Source organism: Phoxinus phoxinus, assembly GCF_949152265.1.
Source record: "Phoxinus phoxinus genome assembly, chromosome: 13".
NCBI classification, from domain to species: Eukaryota; Metazoa; Chordata; class Actinopteri; order Cypriniformes; family Leuciscidae; genus Phoxinus; species Phoxinus phoxinus.
The window spans coordinates 20230685-20239631 of NC_136888.1; positions in this window are offsets into that span (position 1 = coordinate 20230685).

Below are 8947 nucleotides of genomic sequence, written 5' to 3' on the forward strand. Positions count from 1 at the left end.
CTACTTCATTACACCTCACCTCTGGAAAGCAGTTTCTGTCTATTTTAGATCAGAGAGGATTTTTAGACGTCTGTGGAGATTTTGTTTAATAGAGTCCAGTGACACAGTGGCATTGTTTGAGACTATAAATATTGACCTTTGTGTGACATTGACACACTAATTTAGCCTGTTGCTCAAAAGTTTCACGGATCATTTTCTGGCTACTAAATCTACGTTTACATTCTCACAAACTGGTCAAATTTGATTCATTTCAGGTGTCGTTATGTTGCTAAGATGAAAACTGTCACACCAGCTCTTATTCAGACCTGAATTTACTGAACAATAACATAAATCTCTGTCAGACTGACCAGTTTATGAGAAGAATAACAAATAAAGCATCTTTTTTTCATTTTTCAGTCTCTAGAAACATGTTTGCCATCCTTTATCTCGAAAAGCAGAATGTTTATGTCTGACCTGTCTTCGTTCGGTCTCATGTTGCCAATGGAGTTGTTTTCACCCATAATAAGCCGATGATTCAACATGCAGGTTCCTTTATTAAAACATACCTGAAGCACAGAGTCTGCGTTGTTTAAATTAGAGCTTGACTCCAAGAATACTAGCCAATAAAACCATTTCCTTAGAAACCGAGTCGGGACTGAATGCATCTTTTATTCTTTAAATGTGGCAGAAGTGGTGTAGAGGCCTACGTGAGAAGTATAATGGGCCCAGAAGAAAAGAAGTGCCTTCTGAATGAAAAATGTAAGTCTTCAATAATAGATTTTGCATTTTTGAACAGTTCAGAAAGGCTCTTTCATGGTTGCAAGACATCATCAATGGGAGATTTTCTCTACAGAAAAACACAGATGTGTTATATGTGTGAATTGATGGTCTGATTGAGATCATTAAAAAAAATTTGAAGTGTTTAAACCTTCCCATGATGCTCTCGTCGTCCGTTTTTTTCTTCTTCTCTGTCATTTTTCAAAGACTTGCATCATACACGCATAAATGTTTCATGTTCTGTGGAATTACGAAAAGATTTCTGTTGAAGATTGAATGGGATTGAAATACTGTTTGCATATATAGTGGCGCCTTTGATTTAAAATCCCATTTAAACCATAATCAGAAGCTTTAATGATTATGTGCAAATATAAGATTATTCACTATTTCTAGGTCTCATCAAATCATAGGGCTATATGCTTCGTTTACACTGTAAACTCCTTTGTACATATGACAAGATGTCTTTGGATCATCCTTATCATTGGTGTTTACAAACTTGTGAAGTTTGAGCTTGTCATTATAGCAAAAGGAAAACAAACCAAATACTAAGACATTCAAAAAAAAAGTTGAATTAGTTTAAAATTTCACTGAAATTATTGAATATAAATTGTAATAAAAAATAATGACCTATAAAAAAATGCAAAATAGAAATCTGTTTTCACTAGTAAGGTCAGTGTCCTGAAGTAATCTGTTTCCATTGTCTATGCAGGACACAGTAACCTTCACAAGCCATTTACATTCTTTCCACTTCAAATGACTAACAGTCACATGAAATACACATGTCAGTCCTGCTTCCTTACAGCAAGGTTTTAATCCTTTCTTGCTTGCTTGAGTCCAAAGTGTTTTATCACTTGTACACACTGGTGCTTCGAAAACACTGAACACAATCAGTGCAAACATGTCCTTTGTGCTTTAAAGGACAATTGTTGCCATGCACAAACGTGATGTATTTGTTTCTCATGAGACATGAGGATAAAGAGGTTTGTCATCTGCTCTAAATAGAATGATAAACACTCTTTGTCTTTCAAAGCGTTCCAAGTGTTTCAGCTGATATGTGTTTGATGCGGAAGTGTGTGTTACATTAGGAGATATCAACAGTCTCAAGCAGGTTTGGTGCACTAAATAGAAACGATAAACACTTTGTTTTTCAAAGCGTTCCAAGTGTTGTTAGCAGATATGCGTTTGATACGGGGGTGTGTGTTATATTAAGAGACGTCAACAGTCCCAGACAGTGTTTGGAAAACATACTATATGTCCTAGTTTCACAGGTCTTTTATTTATTGGACAGTGTTCTGATCTTGATACTGTCTTTTTTCTTGTCTTTAATAAACACATACATCTAAATATGACTCTCACACCTTTTGTATTCAGTTGCATAATTATACCTTCTTTCATCGTTTAATTTAGCCATCTGCCTCCACCCATGCATCTGAGGAAGAGACAGACGGAGAGCGTGAAAAACTAGGTGGTTTTCTTGGCATGTTATTATGAATTACTGGCTTCAAGATTTTTTTATTGTTTGTGATCAAGTTTTGAAAACAACACACTCCTCTAGAGGATCAAAGCTTGCCATGAAGTTCCAAGCTAATCTGATGTTTGGATGACATCATCATCAAGTGCCTTCTGAAAGTGTCACATTTATATCTGCTCTTTTTCAGAGTATCAGAGAGAGATTTTGGCATCATTTTACAATGGGTGTTTTTGCTTTTATAAAGCAATGGAGGTAAAGGGAAAGAGGGGGCTTGGAATTGGGACATAACGCAGGATGAATTCAAACCTGTCCTCCTATGAGTACACAACTGACGTCTACATGAGCAAAAAGCATCCGATTTTGCAATAAAAATGGTTCTAGTCAGTTTGATTTGTTATTATTTTAGATGACACTTCATCGTCTGATTATATGTATTCTAATCTGCAATAAAATCTCATTTCCGTTTCATGAGTCATTCTTTCCATTAGATCTGACAGTTGTGCTTTGTTAAAAAAAAATAGTCATAGTCATTATGTAATTGTGCCCAGAGTCACCCACTCACTTCCACCACATGCTATAAAGTTCAGTGTAACACTTTTTATACCAGTGATGAAATCGATGCAAAACATTTGAAATATATACATGCGTAAGTCCATTACAGAAAACTCGCAGTACATGGCATCCTCCTGTGAAATGTTATGTGAACTGAAAATCAGGCTTCAAATGCAAACTAACATGCTGAACCAGAAATTGCACAAGCATGTCAATAATACAAAACCTGAAACTACGCTAAGCTGCAACATAAATTGATATTTGTATAAATTATAGTTGATATAAATATAGTTATATATGATTTCTTGATTTTATGTGTTTCAGACCCCTTGAGAACCACTACTCTAATGAATTATGTCTATACATGAATCCATAGTCCATAGATATAAACCATTCCTGATCAGCTTTATCCAGCCTGAGTGCTGTTTATTTATGTTAACACTGAGAGCTGCACAATATTTCACAGGAAGCAAAATGCAACCAGTAATTATGAAATGAAATGAATGCATAAGGTTTACAGTCGTGCTGTTAATGACCCAACTGGGGGTCTCACTCTTATCTGCTCTAATAAAACAGAATGAACTTACACTCGGTCTAGGGGGATTCTGATGTATTAGAATTCTTATATCAAGTCAGAATACACTAAATTACTGCAGGGGGATCTTAATTATAATTTGTTTCTAAGGACAAGAATGCATTGTGGGCAATCCAAACAGCAAAGGTGGTTTCAAGCTGTTGCATATGCATGTAAGTTTGTGAATAAGCCTCTGCCCAGAACATATGTGTGTGACAGAAAGGATGTCCCTGTGGTAGACACACAGCACGCTGTTTTTAGCTCAAGTCTCATTAGCGATGGCCTGAACAAGCAGCAGTCTTAGGGGTTCATTGTGCGTCAGAGCACTGCTCACGCTCCCCAGACAGGAGGAAATATTATTCTTCACTCTCTGACTCAATGTACTGAACAGGAAATTATGTGCTTTATTAGGGTGCTTTGATGATACAAATGGCAAAATAAGTCAGAGATATACACAAGCAAACTATGCGGTTCAGGGTTCAGCAGATCATGGATTTATTTTTACAATTAATGCTGAGCTCCTGAAAGACTTGAGGTAAATTATGAACAACATGAAATACTTTATGTGAAACATGCAGGAATTGAGTGCAACAGTGCCTGCCAACTTTTTCAGCAGCCTTTGTTCCAGAAGTTTCTTTCCCTTTCATTTTTTTCCAGTGGGGATTTAAAAAAACAAAAACGGTTGGTTTGGTTCATAGCTTAAAACTATAAGGTGAATCAAAACATTACATCCATTATTTGAAGCTATTTGAAAATATGACAAAAAGGCATTTATGAGGAAAATAACTACAGAAGCATTTTGAACGACAATAAAAAAAAAACATTGGATAAATCTAAAACTATTGATTTAAAGATGTTGATTATGTATATTAGATACAATATATTTTAAATGTATTGCTATAAACACACAATTATTCTAAGAGTATTCTAAGAGGTACGATTGTTTTGGTGCACATTGCTCGTTTAATTTTTTCTGATTAATGGAGATTTTTTTGCAGAATCATGGGTAATGTAGTTTCTCACCAGGAATTCAGCTGTTAAACATAATTATAAAAAAATATTGGTTAAAATAATGCAGGCCAACAGAAGCATATGACGTTGATTAACAACCTCAGATGACAGTAGGTGAGTTCTTAAAGGTTTACAATTTATTGTTAAAAGCCAATTTTCCTATATGGATAAAGCGAATGGGATTACTTTGGAACCCAACTGTTGCACTCTATATTAGCTCTGATATGTAAGTGAGGGGTTCAGAGATCCAAAGGAGACTGGGGCCCAGGGCAAAAACATCACAAGCCCATGTGTATCTGCAATTTTTTATATATATATATATATATATATATATATATATATATATATATATATATATATATATATATATATATATATATATATATATATATATATATATTTAAAAGTTAACCTGCCCAAAAAGCCAATAAACAGCATATTACAGCCCGGTCTCACCCCAAAACGTCATATACTGACGGGTCTTGACCATACGTCAACATACGACGAAAAGGGTACCCCTATAACGTCAATATGAGACGCAGACATAAGCGCACCAGCCGCGACTCCTAGCGGTACCCTAACGCATACCGTCCTAAACCCAACCATACCCGAATCGTCACACATGGACGTTAAAGGGTACCCTTTTCGTCGTATGTTGCCGTATGGTCAAGACCCGTCAGTAGGCTATGTGACGTTTTGGGGTGAGACTGTGTTACATATTACATGGCTGTTGTGAAAGCATTGAACTTTACCTGAAGAATCGTTTGCAGTGTTAATCTGACTCCCAGCTCCCGTTCCTCCCATTCTCTTGCTCTCTTTCCTGCTGGGATGGATGCTTAAATCCCTCATTAGGGGGTGGTTTAATTGGTACTAATGCTCTGGAGAACTTCTCAGGAAATCCATTTAGCACATTCCCGAGTTTTCCTGCTGTTCTGTCTATCTAACAGCGACCACGTTCACCGTGTGGGCGTCTTGTTTTGGGTTCATAATATTGAGTTCACTCTGGTTCAGTTTAACATCTAAGCTGTTTAATTTCATGCTCTTTGTGAAACAAATTGCTCACAACACATGCAATGTCATTTTTTATTAACCTCCTATTGTAATTTATGGAAGAGAATTATTCAACAATTGCAGTAAGAAATGTCCCAATCAAAGTGACAAGCCTTTTGATTGTTTTGTATCCCTCGTACTATTGTGGGTTAATGAGCCCAAAAGTCTAGCGCCCTCCGGTGGATCCAGTAATATCTGCTATGTCTTCTGACAGTCTTTCTTCTCATTTGATCTCTCATCTACGCACAGGCTACACCTTCACCTGCTATAGAGAATATGGTGTGTTAAATTGCGTGTTTAGTTTCCTTAATTGTGTGTTGGGGTTGTTTTGGTGTGTGTTTAGGTTTTTATTGTGCATTGAGGCCGTTGGATTGTGTGGTGGACTTGTGTTGTAGAGATGTTTGTGGATGAGCAGTTGCTGTTTTTTTGCAGTATTGCTCTTTTTCTGGCTGTACTTTCAGATTTTTCACTTTCTTTAGTTATTAATCTACAGTTTGAATGTGTTACCTGCTGATGCTGTTACTTTTATACGTATACATTTATTTTAAAGATGAAGATATAAACAAACAAGACTTTTTTTTCTAGCTGAAAATTGTTGCTGTATAAAAAAAAACTATCAAACTGTTGCAAACAGAACTTGCATTTCGTGGTCTGTTGGCATCTGGATATGCATGTGAAATTTGATCTTTATGTTTACCTTAAAATGTTCTTGTTTTCTGTTCTCTGCTTCGATGTAGTTTCATCCAGAAGTCTTTAGAGCAGAAGCATGTCGACCTGTTTCATTTCTCTGCCCTGGTGAAAACAATTAGCATAATCTCACACAATTGTGTGTGTGTGTGTGTGTTTTCTCTAGAGGGCATTTTAACAAATCTTGCAGCTTTTATGTTTGTGACTCCATGATTCATGTGGAGCTTCAAATAGAACAGATGGAAAACCCCGAAAGCAGTTTCATCATCACACTACGCTGAGAGTTTAAGATTTCCCTCTGTTTGTGTTTCAACAGTGGATGGAGAGAGAGAGAGTGACAGTTCAATGAGGCTGTGCAATGAACTGGCATGAAATACAAGTAAATGACCATAATTTGTATGTCACATTAAACTGATTTGAGGATGAGAAACATCAAGTAATATGATATTTAAAAGTGTGGATATACTCATTAGACTAAGATACTGTACTGATCCTCTCCTGTTTTATGATTCTGCTGTCACACCTTATGTGGGATTCCATTAAATATTCAGTGTCATGGATCTCTCTCTCTCTCTCTCTCTCTCTCTCTGTTTGTTGAGTCATCTGACAAACAAGCAGCAAGCGCAATTACCTCAGTCCATTATTCACAGATGCTAAACTTAGCAGGGATCAGAGGTAAAACAGATGACAAGTAAAGATATTGTTGAATCCATATATAACATGAGCCATAGTTATATTTAGAAACGGATCAACACTATTTTAAGGTAACCCGCTCAGAAGGAAGTGCATGGATCTCAAAGCGGATATTTGATTGAATCTGAGCCATTTTATTTTCAAAGGAATGCCAAAGCAGCCTCTGATCACTTTGTTGGTATAAAGCTCAGCACATGGGGAAAATGTTTGAGCAGTGATTTCATATGTCATATTGTAACCAACAGATGAAGCCTTATTTTAGACTGGGGAGGAATTTGCTGAAAGAAACTAAAGCGTGTTCACAGCTGATGATTCATTAGCTGAAAAGTACATCATGATTCCCTGAGAAATGTTTGATTTGGTTGAAGAAGTAATTCTTGTGATTGTAGAATTGATCTGATGTGATTTGGCTTATGAAGGACTCTTAATTAACACATAAAAAGATCTGAGCCATGATGTTTAAGTTGAAAATGTTACCCATACTCTCAGGAAAGATACATTTGAAGCCCTAGTTTGTTTGTTTGTTTTTTAGAGAATTACAAATCAGTTCATATGTATCTGGGATATAGCCTGTTAAGATATTTCAGATTTAACAGCAGTCAGATTAAGACTGATTATAGTTTCAATCTCAAGAAGATGGTGATGCTGGTAAATACTTGTGTCTTTGTGCGAGAACTTGAACTAATAGTAAAAGCCTTCTGTCCTCTATAATTAAGACCCTGTTTTCCTTCCCCGTGGCCTTCAATGCTCTTCTGCAGCTGGGGGTGAAAATTACAGCCCTTCCTCGCTCTCCTGCACAGCTCTCTTATTCTTCCTCTCATATAAATGAGATGCCATCTGATGGATTTTTAAGAAAAAAATCTGATGCCTCCATAATGCACTAAATTGGTCATTCTTGCTTATTTTTGGCCAAATCTGTACATCTAAATGATGGGATTACGGTAACTGGATTTGATTTTTAATGAATGAAAACAGCAGAATGTTTGTGAGCCATGGCTCCAACAGCTCATAGGATATTGATGCAGAAGAATCGCACACATATGGTGAGACTAATTAAATAATGATGGGAATTAATCAGACCAACAACCTTGACAAAACAGAATGTGATGTGTTTTAAAAGATATTTATAACAAAGCTCATGGATGCTCCAAACAGTGTGAGTTGCAGGTAATGTCTGTGACCCTTTTAATGTAGAATACAGTAAAATCGTAGGTGTGTGTGTGTGTGTGTATTTATGTTTTGTTTTATTTCCATTAAATTCACGTTTTAATATTCATAATAGCCTATCGTTTTTAAAACATTAATTAGCAGATTCTGCTTTTGTGCTGCCTTTCCAGTGCAAAGGTATAGCGCACTGCGCACATCTGTAGATTAAAAATATATTGACCCTTTTACATAGTCAGTTTTCTGTCTTTATCCAAACATTTTGTTTAAAGTTTACAGTCTCTTCTTTGTATAGCTTTTGGGAGCCGAACGTCTAAAGTAGCCTACTTTTTAAACAAAACGTGAAGGCTATGCGTTAAAAGGTGAAAATTACATTTTGTTAATGAACATTTTTATTTGATCGTTGTAACGCAAACTATAGGCCTATGTTGCTATCCTTGTAGGCGAATGCGAATTCAGTTCACGACTAGCAAATTTAAAGTATTTGCTGTAGCCCGTGCTTGGCTGTAAATAGAGCTTTTTCGTACGTTGGCGTGGATAGTCATCTTTATAGCCAAGTTATCGTTCTTAGTGTGAATGGGCCTTTAGGCTACTCCCCAGTCCCCACACACTTACTAATTTATAATCTAACTTCTGTGCGTGCTGAAATGTTGTTCAATCAAAACCCTATAGACTGTCCCTATTTGTATAGGCCTAAATAGAATAGGCTGCATCCTTTTTGACACCCCAAACTTATGTTTTTAATTCCTCCAACGCTTAAGCCTTAATTGGGGAGGCAGATCCTCCCCAAACCACCAATGCACAGATAGCCCAATTCATTCCAGAAATAGAAATAAACAGTAACACTAATTGTTAACACGGATATTTTTAGACTCACAATTTATGGATGAATGTGAAGATAAGAATAGAGGTGACAACAGTCTACTCAGAAAAAAATCCCTTCTAAAATAAGGATGGAAATGAATCAGATCTGAACTCCTCCCTTAGTC